Here is an 18,295-nt window from a genome sequence, read left to right on the forward strand (position 1 = left end):
AAAAGCTGGTTCATCTAAGCTTCTGGTTCTCTCTTTTGCTTTTATATTGGAGTGGTCGGATCACGTTTGTGTTCAGGATTTCCCACAGAGGCCCAAGTCAGATGAGGATCAGATGCTCTCAGGCTTTCTCCTAAGGTCTGGATCCCTCCATGAAAGATTTTGGCCTCAGGAATTTGGGGGTTGGACTGGCCAGGGAGCCCAGCCCAGGAAAGATGCTTTCGGTTCTCTCTTTTGATTTTATATTAGAGTGGCCAGATTGTGTTTGTGTTCAGGATTTCCCACAGAGGCCCAAGTCAGATGAGGATCAGATGCTCTCAGGCTTTCTCCTAAGGTCTGGATCCCTCCATGAAAGATTTTGGCCTCAGGAATTTGGGGGTTGGACTGGCCAGGGAGCCCAGCCCAGGAAAGATGCTAGTCTAGTGCAGCCGGTAGCTGTGCCACCCAGAGATGCAAAGGCAGCTGGGGGAGGAATTGGCCCCAAGTGTTCCTGGGGACTGCAGCGAGGAGCTGGGTTGGTGTGGATGCAAAGGATCAGAAAGAGAAAAGGTTAGCCCCAGAGTCCAGGAAAGAGGCTGGTGGGTTATGCAGACCCAGGGAAGTAGAGGGAAGTGAGATGGCCAGGCCCACAGTGCTCTTGGGGACCCAAGAAGGAACTGAATTGGTCTGGATGCAAAGGATCAGGAAGCATTGGTGGTTCCCCAGGTGTCTGGGGCACCAAGACAAGGAATGGGACAGGACCCAGGCTAGAAGGACAGACTGGCTGATGGGATTAGAGGGTGAATGAGGCTGGGGGAGTCCACGACCGACCTACCCAGGAGAGAGAGCTATTATTTTTATTTTATATGTATGGGTGGCCCATGGAAACCAGGGAAGGCAGCAGATCCCCTGGAACCTGGAACTGGGATGGTTGTCAGCTACCATGTGGATGCTAGGAATCGAACCTAGGTCTTCTGCAAAAGCAGCTTGTGCTCTTAAGCACTGAGTCATCTCTCCAGCTAGGAAACTCTAAATCTTCTAGAAGTAAGCTGAGAGAAAAGCTTCTTGACATTGGTCACAGTATTTCATGTAACATATTAATCCAAAGTTTGAATAACAAACCCAAAAGTGATCCAGTAGAACTACAAGGTGCATTCAGCACAGCAAAGAAGTCAGCAACAAATGAAATGTTTGCAAACCATATATATATATATATAACAAGGGGTTAATATGCAAGATATGTAAGATATATAAGGACTCATAAAAATTAATAGCAAAAAACCAGTTAGACTGTAATCTGATTTTAAATTGGGCAAAGGACCTACAAAGACATCTTTCCAATCATGGCACACAAATGGCCAGCAGGTCGATTGAGTCAAAGATACACAACATCACCGATCACCAGGAAATGCAAAATAAAACCACTACAAAAGATCCACGCACACCTGTTAGGTCAGGCTATTATCAAAACTACAAGAGACAGCAAGTGCTGGTGAGGATGTGGAACTGTGGGAATGCAAATAGGTACAGCCACTATGAAACAATATGTCGGTTCCTCCAAATATTAAAAATGGAGGGTTGGCAAGATGATTCCATGTGGGAAAGCACTTAGTGCACAAGCCTGCTGATTTGAGTTCCATCTCCAGAACTCAGGTAAAAAGACAGGTGCAGTAATACCCATCTGCAATCCCAGCACTCCTATAGTGAGATGAGAGATAAGGACAGGAGAATCCCTTGATTGTCCCTGGCCAGATAGCCTAGAGTATGCATCATGATGGAAACAACACGAGAGACTCTGCCTCATAAACAAGGTGGAAGGAAAGAACTTGTCGGATCGCTCTCTGACAGGTATGGCACAGGGAGAGGCCAGGACCAGCCTGTGTTCCTCTCTTAGGGGCTGAGCGGGATGGTGAGTGTCAGCGACTCAAAAACCACACCGAGTCGGGAGTCTTGTCGAGGCAGGAACTCACTTTATTGTGTCAGGCATCAACTTATATAGTTTAAGCAAAGAGGGTGTGGAAAAGGGGGTGGGTATAGGAATGTGTCATCTGGGGTGAAGACTGTGGGCCACTGGGAATTTACCACGCCAGTTGTTACTGGGCAGAGGCAATCTTAGATAGAGCTCTGCTGAGTCACCTCCACACGGAAGTGACATGCCAGAGACAGGTCGCTAAACTTTAGCCTGGCTTATGAAATTATATTAGGCCTCATTTTCCTCCATGCCATGTGTATGAGGGTCCTGAAGGCCCAACAGAACTGATGCCTGAAAGTTGTCCTCTGACCTCCATACAGGTGCTGTAGTACACACACACACACACACACACACACACACACACACACACACATGCTAAATCACAAGCATAAGCACAATCATAAATAAATTAAATAATATAAAAATAGAACTATGCTGTGATCTAGCAATCCTAATTCTGAATCTGTATTAGAAGAAAATAATATCAGTGTGTCAAGAGCCATCAGCACTCATGTGTTTACATGAGTAACATGTATATAGAACAATAAAGCAACAACTCAAGTGTCCATCAAATATTTATGGATAAAGAAAAAGTGTAAGCACAATGGAATGCTTTCCAGCCATAAAAAACGAAAAAAGCCCTGTCATTTGACACAATATGAACAAGCTTTCAGGGTATTATGCTAAGTGAAATATGTCAAACAGAAAGATAAATACTCTATGATGTCACTTAGCTATAGAATCTAGAAAAGTTGAACTCAAGAGAAACAGATAGTCAAGCAATAGTTGCTAGGGGTTAGAAGGGGAGAAAACGGGATATTGGTTGAAGGGTACAAACTTTCAGTTGCAAATGAATATGATCTTGAGGATCTAGTATACAACACAGAGACCTAGTTAACAACACCGCCTCATACACCTGAAATTTAGTAACAGATTAGATCATACATGTCTTTATCACACACACACACACACACACACACACACACACACACATACATACAAAAGGCAACTGTGAAAGATGGTGGCTGTATGGACTGCTTGTGGTACTTATAGTGTATACCTTAAATACAACTGGCAATTCAATTACAGCGCAATAAATATGGGGATGGGGAAGCACACATGCTCAGCACCCTAGAATCAACAGAATGGAGCAGAGCAGCAAGGTATCATACCCCAGGAGAGAAGGAACTGGGTTCCCCTCATTCCACAGACTGCAGTGTGTTCTTAATTTTATGATTTATTGAATGTAAAGAATAGCTGACACATCATCACCACCCCTTTTCTGCCCTCACAGTTTGGAACCTCCATAAGAAATCTCAATCTGTTACCTTTCTGAAAAAGAAAAATATCCAGATACTTTCTGGAAGTCTGGCTGAGAAAGCGTATATATTAATAGCATGCATCTGTTAGCTTTTGCTAAATAACAAGCTACCCAAGACTTAGTGGCTTAAAGCCATCTAGCTCATTATTCTATGGATCAGGATCTAGGTAGACTTATCTGGTCTTAGACTTTCTAACACATGTCCAGTCAACTGGAGGGTCAACTAGGATCTTGAAAGTCAGAAACCTTAGTAAAGATGACCTGTCTCTGTGCTACATCCCCCAGCTGAAGTCGAGGCACAAGGTGAGCTAGCAGGATGCCACGAGAGAGTGGGACTGTTCAAGGCCTCTTAGACTTAGATTCAGAACTGACACAGCATCACTTCCATAGCCTCTCATCAGTCAAAGACCAGCACAGAACCAAGAAGTGGGGAAATAGACTTAAGTGCATGAAGCCCTGAGTTTCATCCCTAATTCTGCAGAAAAAGAAAAACAAAAACAAATCCATCTGTTAATGGGAGGAGCTTTAAAGTCCTCCCATTTATTTCAAAAGGGCAAAAAAAAAAAAAAAAAAAAAAAAAAAAAAAAAAAGTTACCTGAAATGTTGAAATGTTGATTAACAGAAATACTTAGAGCTTTTTTTGCAAACTGCCGATTCAGAAAGAACCAGAAATCCTCCTAATTCTTGATTTTGATTTTTGTGGACATTTAGTGCTTTGCCCTACTGTCCAATTCCTCTTCTTCTGATATTACACTCGGATTCTACTTTGGGTCCAGTCTTAGTAGAATTTTCAACCAATACGTTGCACTCGCTCTGATCAACATCTGGCTGTGCCCCCAGCTAGACTCATGTGGGTGCTTTCATTCTGCAACTGAAGTGTGGAATGAGGGACCCTGCAGAGACTCCAGAAAGACATTCGCTCTAATTGCTCCTGCTTCCTTGTGCCCCCCAAGCCAGCCTGCTATTTCCATCTCAGCCTGGCTATCTAGACACCTCAGTCCTGATCACTACCTCCAGTGGGTGCTGCAGTGTGTACTGTTAGATGACCCTGGGGATCAAAGTGTGCATTTCCTCAGCTGCAGGGAGGGTCATGTACTGCTAGCCCCCAAGCACTGCCAGTGGCTCAAGAGTGCAACCTCACTCCAGGGCATTCACCTTCTCTGTAGTACCCCCATCTACTACCCCGTGGAACAGTCTGAAGGGCTGTCCTGTGAGCTCATCTGAGGACACCGCTGTACCTACATCACAGTCCAACTTCTCCTGCACTGTTTTGCTTCCCTTACCCTCAGGAGTTCTGTTATAAGAAAACTCTCCAGTAAATGCCCTACAGAAGCCTTCATCTGAGAGATCATCCTGCAAGTTCTTCTGTGAAATTCTGGATGCCCCATGTCTCTTCAAGGAACTCCATTTTTGCCTGCTGTATACAACCCAAACATGCTCAGAGACATACCCATTCAGGATTCTTTCCCCTGTCCCATTTTAATTCTGTTACTTAGTGGGTGCCTACTGTTTAACCACTTGAAATCACCCTGGCATGCTGGTACCATTATCACCATTTTACAGTTGGGATAACAAACTCAAGGACCTTCCATGAGTTGGCCGAGGTGAGTCACTCATAAACAGAGCGCTTAACTTTGGAGCCCAGCTACCTGTACTGCTGCCATCTCCACCACACACTATCTATACCACCTTCAACAAGTTACTAATTATTTAGGCCTTAGTTTCCTCCTCTTTAAAATGAGGATGATAATAGTACCCATCTCTTAGGGGTTTTATAAGAATTAAATGGGTTACATGAATATAGTGTTTGGCAAATAGGAAGCCCTATGTTGTAGGAATGACTTTTTATAATATGGACATAACTGAACTAAAGACTTTTACCTAACCTTGCAACCAAAGAGTTACTATTTATAATGTAAACAAGCTCACTGAGCCATGTGCTCCTCTTGTGACCTGATATGCTGGATAGCTTTAGTTGTCAACTAGACACACCTGAGTAGAGGGGTCCTCAGTTGGAAAATTGCCTCCATTTGACTGACCTGTGGTGGTATCTGTGGGACATTTTCTTTTGATTGTTGAGTGATGTGGGAGGGCCCAGCCCACTATGGACGGTGCCACCCCTGGGCAGATGGCCCTGTATTATATATAAAAAAAAAAAAGGTTGAGCATGAATCAAGGGAGCAAGCCAATAAGCAGCATTCTTCCTGGTCTGTGTTCCAGATTCCTGCCCTGTCTTCCCTCCATGATGGGAGGGAAGCTGAAGGTAAAATGAACCTTTTCTTCCCCAAGTTGCTTTTGGTTATTATGTTTATCACAGCAACAGAAAGCTAACTAAGGCACCTGGGTATATGACTTTAATCTCTCAAGACCCCTCCATGCCCTCCACTTAAGGTAGTTGAAGATAGTGTATGAATGTGCATTTGCATGCTTTATATACAAAGCATTAAAAGCAGCTTGCATTTCTCATTGAAAACAGTGAGAAATTGAATATGTGATATTCTGTCAATGTCAAGATTATCTGATAATGTAAGGGTGGGTCCTGACTTCTACTTCCCCATTTCATGCTGCAGATCCTGTTTTGCTAAAAGAATGAAGGAAGCCCTGGCTCAGGAGCACATCTGAAGGGATAGCTGACAGTTTGGGTCCACTTTTGGCCTTAGGAGTCTGGCTGTCTCTTTTTTAAGCATCATCATAATATGGCTTAGAAACTTTTCACTGTGCGTTTGCTATTGTTGTGCTGCTGATGTTATTAGCAGTAATGGTGTTAACATGGAGCTTCTTATCCCAAGACCTGTGCATGCTGTCTACTATAACCCTCACATGGGAGTATGTGCTTCCAACAATTCTGGCTCCTAGCTCCTAGAGTGTCAGAACTTGAGCAGAGAGCCTAGGATCTTCCCTCAAGGGAACAGCTGCACTGGCTTTGCTGACTGCTTCGCAAGGCTTGCTTCTGTGGTTCCCATTCTTGCAGGTCTGTTGCTCTGTCTCCTCCCACTCCCCCAGCCTTGCTGTGATTGTCTTTTTGGAGCAACCTAAAAGAATGTGCTCCTGCTTTGTGTGGCTCCTGATGGGGATGTCCTTTGCTAAAGTGTATTTTAAACACAATAGACTCCCTGGGTGAACAGGCCTCTTAAACTACCCAAAGGAGCTGGTTTAATTATTAGGATCACTCATTATCCATTCTTGGTCTCAGGGCTGCCTCTGTTTTGTACAGATCTTATGATAAGGCATAAATAAACATCAAAATCAATAAATCACAAGTTTTCTAGGGCAGAGGTCGGGCAGTAGCCTCTAGGCTGGTAACCAGACACCAAGGCCAGATTTCTCCTAGAAACCAAAATCCTTCAACAGTAAGTCTGGGCAGTGGGGTACATTCTTACTATGGGTACATGCTGTTCTGATGTTAAAAGAATGTGGATTGGTGTGAACAGCAGGACCTTGTAAATTATAAGCATGAATGTTTGTTAGTGAAAACAGAAGCTCCTGGGGCTCAACCAAGTTGTTTGGAAAGTGTATTGTCAAGGTGAGGGCCTGCCACAGTGGCTGAGTGTGCAGCCAAAGAACAGGGTTGCAGTCCTGACTGTCCTTCCAGAAGACAAGTGTGGGGAGAGTTGCATAAAGCATCTTTCCAGGAAAGCCAGGGAGTGATGGAGGGGATGCTGGGAAAGTCATCTGAAGCCAGCTTGAGGGAACTGGAGGGCCTCCTGCAACTAGGATTCTCAAGATGAGAGTAAGTCAGCAGGTGCAGAGACAGTGATCTAGACAGGGCAAAGCATTCATTTTTCTCTCATGCATGGACAACTTTGGAACTGTCAGCATCCCATAAAAATACTGTTCTCCCTCCCTTCCCCCACCCCATGAGCAAGCTCAGGCTTGCGTCATTTCATCTGACTTACTTTTTGCCTAACTGCAACTCCCTACCCCTGGTCCTTGGTAACCATTATTCTAATCTCTACTTCTATGAGTTCAATGTTTTCAGATTCCACATATAAGTAAGAGGTCAGAAATTATCTTTCTATGTCACATTTATTTTAGTTAACAGAATGTCTTCCACGTTTGTTCATGCTGTTACAAATGGCGAGATTTTTCTTTCATAAAGCTGGGTAGTATTCAATTATATACATAATATATAAAATAATATATAAATAAACAAAACATTCCCTTCCCATTCATCCACTGGAGGACCTTAAGTTGTCCTGTGTCCTGGCTGCTACAGTAAACACAGGATGCACATATCTCTTTGGCACTGATTTCATAATCTTTGAATACATGCCCAGTCATGGAAATTGCTGGATCATATGGTGACTTCTATTTTTAGCTCTTTGAGGAACCTCCATGCTGGTTTTGAAAACGGCTGTGCTAATTTACTTTCCTTCCCACAGTGCACAAGGGTTCCCTTTTCTCCACATTGTCCACAGAACTGGTGCTGTCTTGCCTTTTCTCTAGTCGTTGTTTTAATGAGAGTGAGGTAATTTTGGCTTGTGGATAATTACTGAACTTTTGCATTTTTTTTCACATGCCTATTTTGTCATTTCTGTGTATTCTTTTGAGGACTATTTGGATTCTTCTTCACTTTGTTTTCTTACCTTGAGGTGTTTGAGCTTCACACATATTTGTATGTTGGTTCCCTCTTATCAGCACAGCATTGCCATAAAAAGACACACAGACAAAGAGCAAATGGTAAAGAGCCCAGTCAATGGATTTTCAAAAAAGATGCCCAAAACACCGACGGGGGAAAGATAATCTCTTGATGTTGGGATAACTAATAGTCACATGCAAAAGAAAAAAATTAGAGCTTTATCATATAATCTACAAAAGTAATTTCAAAATGGATAAAGGAGTTAAACACAAGATCTGAAGCTTCAAAACTACTAGAAGAAAACGTAGGGGAAATGCATGGAGACATTAGTCTAGTACTGATTTTTGGATATGAACCCAAAAGTACAAGTAAAACTAGACAAATAAAATTTGTCTAAAAAGCTTCTTCACAACCAAGGAAACATTCCAGGGTAAAGAGGTAGCCTGTGCAGTGTCCATTTGCACATGATACAGGCTCTCATTTCTCACAGGAAGTCTACAGTGGCTTTGCCAGAAGTGCTGCCTCCTGCCCCTCCCATAACCTTCTCACTCTGCCACCATCTTTCCAAATCTATCCTCCACAGAGTAATCCCACTCTCACAGTCCATCTCCAAACACTTCACAGGGCTGAATAAAATTAGCTGTTTGGATAAAATACATCATCTATTTGGCTTGCTAGCTGGTGCCCATGTGCACCAACCCTGGGCTCCCAGAGGGACCCTCATCGCCACTCTCCCCTACCTTGTGCTCTGGTCACACAAATCTAACACGTGAGTGTCCTCTGGGTGCCAGGCACTGTGCTGAATCCTGTACCTTTGTGTGTTGTGTTGTTGAGTCTTCACAACAACCAGATGGAAGAGAGCAGCTTGTCTTCAACTTACACGTGGATCCAAAAGCTAAACCAATTTGACCCCAACTCCCAAACTATTCCTAGGGCTATAGTTTGGATTAAATGTGTTTATGTTCAAAGCCCTAGAGAAAGAAAAGCATATATTAGTTACGTAAAAGAAACACATGCATTTGGTCAAAATCATTAAAGTAACAATCCACTTACTAACATCTCTTTAAATACCCAGCAATGACCCCTACACCACACTGTGGCCCCTCACTGCCCATCTGACCTCATTTCCTACTATTCCTCCCACCCTGCCCACTATATTTCAGTCACCTTGGCCTCTCTGCTCTGTGTGTGTGTGTAGTGTACATACACACATGCTTGTTCACGTGTGCCTAGCTTTTGCATAGGTTCTAGGGATTCAAATTCCAGACCTCAAACATTTTATCCACTGAGCCATCTGTCTCCTCGGCTCTTCCCTGCTCTTTCTTGAATGAGACAAGTATGCTCCCATGGAAGACTTTTTGCACCAGGTGTCTGTGCTTTTCCACAGAGTTTTTGCACTTCACTTTCTCATGTTAGTGAGCTCTTTGCACAGACCACCTTTTTTCTTTTTTTAATTGAATTTTTGCAATTTTCGTACAGTATAATCTGATAGTATTTAAATCACCTTACCTATTCCCTCCTCCCCTTATTGCTACCTCCCAATTCAATGTACTCTATATATATATATATATATATATATAATAAGGCCTAGAGAATCTAATTTGTGTCTCCAAATGTCCTTCAGTGTGGGTCCATTCACTGGAGTCTGATTAACCTACCCAGAGTCTCATTCTTGAAGGAGTCTTTATCTGCCCTTCCCAGCAGCCATCTGTTGCCACAATTTCCTTAGGTGGGGTTGGAGCTGCTTACCCACTTCCTCGTGTCTTGCTGGGATTTTATTTTTTTTCTGGTTTGAGCTTGCACGGGACTTGTGCATGCTGTCACCATTGCTATGAGTTCATATGAGTAACTGACCAGCTGTCTGGAAAACTCAGTTTCCTTGTGGTCATCCACTGCCTCTAGCTCTTGCAATCTTTTTGCTCCCTCTTCCACAATGATCTCTGAACCTTGGGAGGGAGACGTTTGATATAGGTGTCCTATTCAGGGATAAGCACTCCACAGCCTCTTGTTCTCTATACCTTGGCCAATTATGGGTTTCTGTGTTAATCACCATCTGTTGCATAAGGAAACTTCTCTGAAGAAGAGAGTTGAGAGATGCATTAATCTATGGGTATAGCAATAAGTCATTAAGAATCTTTAATATAACTATTTAGTAGAAAACTAGTATCAGATTCTCCCCTATATCCTGTGACCTGTTTAGCCTCAGGTTCCTAAGCCTGATATCATTGTCAGGTATGGGCTCCATCCACGGAGGCAGACCTTAAATCCAGTTGAAGAGTGGTTGGTTACTCCCATAATATTCATGCCACTCTTGCACCAGTGGCCATACCTTGGCAGGTAGTTGTTATTGTAGTTCACAGGATTCACAACTAGGTGGTTAATGATTATTTTTTCTTTCTGGTAGCATACATAGCACCTTCCAGAACAATGAATACTAGCCAGTAGATAGCTCTGAAGTCAGCACCAGCTTGACTTCTCCTTACTTGTTCTACAGCTCATGTATATAGTAGCATCTTCAGCAATAGGGGCTTACCATCGAGTTCTGGTGGGTAACCAAGAGCAGGGGCAATGACCAGTATTGTCTGAGAGTCTACGGCACCCTTGGTCAACAGCTTCTAGAGAGAGAGTTCATCCTAAGTGAGGTAACCTGGACTCAGAAAGACAAATATCACGTTTTCTCTCATAGCTGGATGCTAGCTTTGAAATCTTGTTACAATTTGAAAATTCAGAGAGGTCTATTAATAAAAAAGACCCACAGAAGCAAAGGCACAGTGACATCACTGTCAGACAGAACAAACTCAAGGCAAGAAGCATTCCTGGGAATGGAGTGGTACTTCAGAGTAAAAGATGTTCTGCCAGGAAGTCAGAGCATTCTGTTTTATGATCTTTTTTTTTTTTTTTTTTCAGAAAACACAGGCCACATATTTATTGTATCGTATAAACAAGAAAGAAGACAGTAAAACACTAGCTACCATGAAGGAATAGCCATCACACAAACTTTACAAGGCTGCTTTCTGTCTCTGCATCAACAATGATATCTGACGATTTTCTACTGATTTCTTTCTTTTTAAGAGTTTCATATATCTCAGGCTGGCCTTGAACTAGGTTTGTAGCTAAAGATGACCTTGAACTTCAGATCCTCCTCCTCCAACCTCCCAAGGGCTAGTACAGTGATGCACCACTATGCCTAGTTTTTGTGTAGGGCTTGGTGCATGCTAGGCAAACACTCTACCAACTAAGCTACAGCCTCAGCCTTCTCTACCAACTTTATTCATATTGTTTATGACATAAGAATGAGACACTATCTCAAAAACAAAACAAAACCCAACAAGAAAGTCTCTTTGATCAAATTATGCATTTTCAAGACCCCATATGGGAAGTGGTAGGTGAATATCTGTAGGAATCGTTTATTGTCTGCTCCTCTACTCAGAAGTAGCCCTGTGTCCGTCCAGTCTGCACTTAGAACTTTATCTTCATGAGCAGCTAGATTATAGAGAGGAGCCTTACAACTTTTGATGTCCCATAGCTTGACAATGTTATCTAAAGAGCCTGAAATCAGCTGCTGCTCATGGGTAGGAGACCACTTTACTGATGTTACCCAGCTTGTATGAGAGGTGAAGGACACAACACCAAAGAACCATCTTTTGTTCAGGGATCCCACAGTCTAATATGCCTGTCTGTGCTTCCAGATGCCAAATGTTTACAAAGTGGAGAATAAGAAATACAATTAAACACTTCATTTCCTGTCAAAGTTGACTTCAGACCGCCAGACTCAGCATCCCACACTCTAATTGTGTGATCCCAAGAAACACTGCAGATTTCTTCAGGATCTGACCAAAGTACTGAGGAAATTGCTTCTGTGTGGCTGGAGAGGGTCACCAAGGGAGTCAGTCCTTGTAAGCGCCAATTGCTTGGCCTTTTGTTTCTTTCTTGGTTGTTTTATGGATTCCTCCATTTCATCTTCTTCATCTGTAGGGACTGTAGACCAGATCTTTAGCATCTTATCCCAGGAACCACTGAAAAATTTAGTTCCTGAGTTATCCACAGCTATAGAATCCACACTCCCAGCATGCCCTCTGCCGCAGTGCAGGGATTTCACTTTGTTCCTCTCTACATTCCACTCCCATAAGAAAGTAGTAAGTAAGCAAGACAAACTGTCTTTTTTCACCCAAGCCATATCTTTCACAACATCTGTGTGGCCCGCAGTTGTCATTATTGACTTTCCTTCCAAGGACCAGATCTGAGAGGTCCTATCATAAGAACCAGACAAGATCCATTCTTCTGCTCCTTTGATTGAACTGATCCAGTCATCATGGAGCATGCACCACTCCGGCTGGGGTGCAGTGTATTTCTCCACATATTCCAGTTCCACAACCTCTTCCCATGAAATGTTCTCCAGTTCCATATGTTTGACCAAGAGCATTTGAGGAAACTGGCCCTTGATAAGGAAATCAAACTCGACATGCTTGTGGAACTCATTTTTGGCCTCCAGCAATTTATTGATGATGCTACTAACTTCAGCAATTTCTGAGGTGGCAGGGATTGAGAAGGGAACATCATCTACTGCATATTTCTTGTTGTCAGTGTAGAAGTGTGCCTGGAGCTGTGCCATGGCAGGGAGTACACGCGAAGACTTCTCCACAGAATGTACGCGCTGGTAATGAGGTAGCTCCGAATCAGAATACACAAGTACGCCGCACGTGCAGCGGCTAGGCTTCCTGCGTGTCCTTTGCTTTCCTCAGCAGATGGTACCTCCTGTTTTCTGTTCTTAATAACACATTTTCAATATGTAAGCAAAACTTGTCCGAAAGGTGATAAATGGACAACCATATTTGGGGAGTTTTTAGTAAAATATTCATTGTGACATGCTTCCAATACTGTAAATCCACCTTTTAATGTGTACAAGTCAGTCAGTCCCAGTGTCTAATTTTAGAACATATTATCTCACCCCAAAAGAAACAAACACATTTCAATCAACATCCCTCCTCCTTACCATGCACTTGAACACTTCTAGTCCACTCTCCCTCTGGAGTTACCAGACCTCAGCATTTCATATCCTTACACCTGTGCATGCTGTGATCTCGTTTGGCTGCTTTTACCTAACAGTGTTCAGTGTTCATCCAAGGTTCTGCATGTAAGCCTATTTCAGAACTTCAACCGTTTTTTATGGGCAAATCATTATGATATTCCATATTTTGCTTATTAACTACTGTATGGACATTTGGGTTGTTTTCAGTTTTTGATTTTATGAATAATGCCACAATGGCTGTCTGTACTAATTTCTATATGAAACACATGCTTTCCATTATATATATATATATATATGCCAAATGATAACTATGCCTAGCTTTTTTGGAAGGTCTGAACTCTTCTAAACATGTTGCTTGATTCTCCATTCTGGCCAGTAATCTGTAAGCGTTCCACCTTTGCCCCCATCTTGTCCACATGGTTGTCTAGCATTTTGCTTTTGGTGTTTTAATTACAGCCATCCTAGTGTGTGCTATTGTGGTTTTGATTTTAATTTCCCTAATGGCTTACACTGTTGAGTGTCTACATGTGCTTCTGGCTATTTGGATACCTTCTCTGTAGAACTGTCTACTCAAATCCCATCTCTATCTTTGACAGCTTTTGGAAGCATAGTTCACACACTATATAATGCATTTATTTCTAGTGTGAAACTACATGGGCTTTGCTGTTTAATTTTTTTATTGTAAAATACAGGGCTGGAGAGATTGCTCAGTAGTTAAGAGCACTGGCTGTTCTTGCAAAGGACCCTGGCTCAGTTCCCGGCACCCACATGACAGCTAAAGGCCATCCATAACTCCAGTTCCAGGGGATCTAGTGCTCTCTTCTGGCCTCCATGGGCAATGCACAATATGGGTATATGTACATACAGACAGACAAAATACTCATATATATAATAATTTTACATGTATAATTTAAGAATATAATTTACGATCACAGTGTTGTACAACCATCACTTTGACATGCAACCTCTATTTTCCAGATGTTCCACACCACACAGAAACTCTATTACCTTTGAGTCATGAGTGTGTTTGCTCTCTTCCTCCCCAGCCCTGGTAACCTCTAATCTACTTTCTGGCTATGAATTTTCCAGTATTAGTTATTTCATGCAAATAGAATCATACACATGTATCCTCTGTGTCTGGCTTTTTTGCAGTTAGCACTTGTTCTTAAAGGTTATTCATGCTGTAGAATGTCTTAGGGTTTTATTTCCTTTAATGGCTGGATATATAATGAGATCATTAGTTTATTGGTTTGTCTGTTGATAGACACTTGAAAATGCTACAGTGCACAGAATCTGTGGCATTGCTGAACATGATAATATTCTTTCTCTCTCTCATACTTTTTTTTTTTTTTTTTTTTTTTTTTTTACTTTATTTTGGGACACGTTCTCAATCATTTTCCCAGGTTGGCCTTCGACTCTCTCTCTCTGTCTAGGCAGGGCTTCAACTTGCCATCCTCCTGCCTCAGTCTGCTGAGTAGCTAGGACCACAGGCTGTGCCACCATTAGCATCTAGGCATTCTAGGTAATTTGTAGGAACCATCAAACTTTATTCTGTACTTGAATAAAGCTGACACATTCCTATAGAGTATATGAGATTTCCAATTTCCTCATATTCTTGCCAACATTGCTTTTCTGTTGTTTCTTTTTAAAATTTACAGCCACCCTGGTAGATTTAAAGTGGGGTCTTGCTGTCACTTTGACGTGCATTTCTCTAACTAATGACCTTGAGAATATTTTCGCATACATCTGGTCATTCGCATGTCTTGTTTGGATGAATTGTTATTCAAATCCTTTGTCCACTTTTATTTTTAAAAATATCTTATTTATTATTTTTATTTTATGTGCATGCATGTATTGCCTGCATGTAGGTAAGTTCACCTGTGTTGTGCAATGCCTGCAGAGGTCAGAAGAGGCTGTTGGATCCCCTGGAACTGGAGTTACAGAGAGTTATTAGCTGTCATGTGGGTGCTGAGCTTCCAATCTGGGTCTTCTGCAAGAACAGTCAGTGTTCTTAACCACTAAGCCATCTCTCCCCCTGCTTTGTCCACTTTTAAATCGAATTGCCCTTTCACTATTGATTTCTGTAAGATCTTCATACATTATAAATACACATTCCTTATCAGATGTGATTTTCAATTTCGTGTGTTTACTTTGAAGCCTGGGAGTTTTGTTGTTTTGATATTTTATCATTTTGTTATGGCTCTCCAGTTGTCCAAGCATCATTTGTTTAAAGATCGTCTTTTCCACCATTGAATTATCTTGGCCCATTTCTAAAGTCAATGGGCTATAACAGTAAGGATTTATTTCTGGACTTTTACTTGCATCCCATTGATGTATATGCTGCTACCTTTATAATGCCACACTGTGCCTGTTACTGCAGTTTCAGAGTAAGTTTCCAAATCTGGAAGTATGAGTTCTCTAACTTTGAACTCTTTTCTCCAGAGGGTTTAGGCTAGTTTAAGGTTCTTGCATTTCTACATGAACTTTTATGATCACAATGCTGATTTCTGAGTAAAAATTCACCTGATTGTGTTGAGTGTATAGACCCTGTGGGGGACTGTTACTATTTTAATAATGTTATGCTTTCTAAACCTTTCTGTTTATCTATATCTTCTTTAATTTCTTTCAATTGTATTTCATAGTTTTCAGTATACAAGATTTGCAGTTCTTTTGTTAAATTTATTCCATATTGGGAGATTTTAATACACCTTCTCAGTAATTTATAGAATGCACAAATCAAAAATAAAATCAGAAAACACATGAACAATATGAATTACATAGCTGAAAATGTATACTAATAAATATATATGCAACTTTTCAATCAGTAATTACAAACATATATTTTTCAAGTGCATTTTGAATGTTTCTTTTTCATTGTTGTTTGTTTGTTTGTTTGTTTGTTTGTTTGAGGCAGGGTTTCCCTGTAGCCCCAGTTAGTACAGAACTCACTATATAGACCATGCTGGCCACAATCTCACAGATCCACATGCCTCTGCCTCCCTAGTGCTGGGATTAAAGGTGTGTGACAACACACTTAGTCCCCTGAATGTTTCTTGTGAGTGTTAACATATAATAGCATCAGTCTTCAAACTTTGTTCTTCAAAATTGTCTTACCTTGTTTTGGTTAGTGATATTTTTATATAAATATTAGAATCACTTAGTCAATTTCCAAATGAATAATAATACTAGCTGGGATTCTAAATGGAATTGTATCAAATCTCTGGATCATGTAGTAGACTGGTGTTCATATACATAGATGATATTGAATATTTTGTCTCGGGAATACGATACACCCTTCCCCTTGTTTAGATCTTTGGTTTCTTTTAGCAGCGTAACATGGTATGGTAGTGTTATATACTTCTTTCCTTAGGTTGTTACAGAGTTCAGGACCACTGGGAATGACTACCAAACTCAAAAAGTTCCAAATCGGCTGAATTAAGCTTTTACGATTTTATTAGTATTTTGAAGAAAAATCCTCAGAGCAGGCAAGCTAGTAATCTTGGCAATTGCCTTGAGGAGGAGAATGGAGGGGACAAGGCGTCAGACACATGTCTGGCTGGCAGCCACATGGCTGAGAGAAGGAAGATTTAGAGAAAATAAAGAAATACAAGATGCTCGGGGCAGCCCAAAGCCTTAAAGAGAACCATGACGAAGAAAAGGAGAAATTACACTTCCCTGAATTCTTCAGCTAAACAGGCCAACTCACGGACTACGTGGCTGTAGCCAGTCCAGAAGTTCTGCAGTAGTAGTTGAGATTCCAGGCAGCAAAAACGATCTCATTAACAGACTAGGTATTCCGTCCATCTTATTTAGTATGACCTGCCTTCCTAGGGGTCATCCTATGACCAGATGGTTGACCAGTTAAACTTAAACAAAATGGAGGAGCTTGGGGTATTCCAAGGTTATATATAAATATTATAAGTGGCACCTTTTTTCCTCTTAGAAACTTGAATTTCTACTTTGTTACTGGTATATCAGAAGATTAAAGCTATTTATAGAGACTTTGTGTCCAGCGTCAATTCTTTTGAATTTTCTATATTTACAATCAAACTGTCTGTGAATAATGATGCTGTCTTTCTTTACATTATTTATTCTATTTTTGTTTTATTTCAATCACTAGGACTTCCACTATAATGTTGGACAAGATTCTTGACAGCAGGCATTTTATTCCCATTTTCAGGAGAAATCTTAGTATTTTACCAGTAAAGAGGATACTTTAAGTTCTTCTGCTTTGTTTCTAAGAAACCTTTGATGATATTACAAATGATCTCATTCCTAATTTGCTAAAACTTTGTTCATGTGTTATCAAACATCTAAGGCATAGGAGTTTATCGCCTTTTTATTGGAATAAACCCAGCTGGGTCTTCTTATGCTTCATGTGGGAACTTTGTATCTACGTTCATAAGAAAGACATGCTAAACAAAGCTTTAAAAATTAGAAAGGCACATGCAAGTGCCTATTAAATGGCTTGATATTTATGGGAGCATTTGCTAGGGATAGTTAGCCTGGCACCACTGAGTGAGGAACTGCTTAGGCAAAGAACTTTATGTTAAGGGGTTAGCAGGAAGCCAGTTGTGGTAACACGGGTAGATGAGAAAGCATATTCCAAGCAGAGTAAAGAACAAGATCAAAGGCTGGACAATAGAGAGACTGTGTGCCCCGGAGTGTTTAGGAGTTGAGTCTATGGAAGAGTGCAGGACACAGTAACATTTGAGTGGGTGAATTTTTTACCTCCTGCTTACTAAGTGATGTGAGAACTGTTATGTGACCAACACTGAAGCAGTGTTAGTTTGGTGACTTTCTCCACCTCTGACCCAAACAGCCAGTTCTGTAGAGATGTCACAGACTAGGTTAGGATAAAAGAACATGATCTTTTACACCACGTATGTACACACGCCTTTAATCCCAGCACTCAGGAGGCAGAGGCAGGTGGATCTCTGTGAGTTCAAGGCCACCCTGGTCTATATAGTGAGTTCCAGAACAGCTGGGGCTACAGGGAGACCCTGTCTCAAAAAGACAAAAACAAAACAAAACAAAACAAAAAAACCAACCACACAAACCAGAATACTTTCACACTTGTTTGACTTTACAACAAGAAGGAACGCCTTAGTAAGGTGTCATCTGAAGGAAACGTCTGCTGATATCTATATGGTTAGATAGTTCCCAAGAAATGGACTGTTACCTCCATGGACACAGATCTGCTCCCAGGAAAGTGCCCAATTTTGTCCTCTTGGTAGAAAACGGCCAGATGTTTCCCACGTGCTGCAGTGCAAACTTGACATGAATGTTCCCAGAGCTGAATTGCCAAAACTCAAGGAAAGAGGGAGGGAAGAGAGAAAGGCCAATGTGTGAGTGTGAGTGTTTGCAGGGACCTTGGGAAACAGGCATTCCAAAGCAAGGCGGGGGGGGGGGGGGGGG

At 41.6% G+C, this 18,295-nt stretch overlaps 1 protein-coding gene and 1 pseudogene across 2 annotated transcripts in view; one reads left to right on the top strand and one right to left on the bottom strand.

The window, feature by feature from the left end:
• The window catches only part of LOC115072313, a 61,048-nt gene that overhangs the window by 28,102 nt on the left and 14,651 nt on the right, over positions 1 to 18,295 (top strand). The gene's annotated exons all lie outside the window — the stretch shown is intronic.
• On the bottom strand, positions 11,209 to 12,507 carry LOC103743223 (annotated as a pseudogene). Its single transcript, XR_001872720.2, has one exon. The product of XR_001872720.2 is annotated as a ribosome biogenesis protein WDR12 pseudogene (transcript).

Source organism: Nannospalax galili, unplaced genomic scaffold (genome assembly GCF_000622305.1).
Source record: "Nannospalax galili isolate Female #2095 unplaced genomic scaffold, S.galili_v1.0 scaffold71, whole genome shotgun sequence".
In the NCBI taxonomy this organism is placed as follows: domain Eukaryota; kingdom Metazoa; phylum Chordata; class Mammalia; order Rodentia; family Spalacidae; genus Nannospalax; species Nannospalax galili.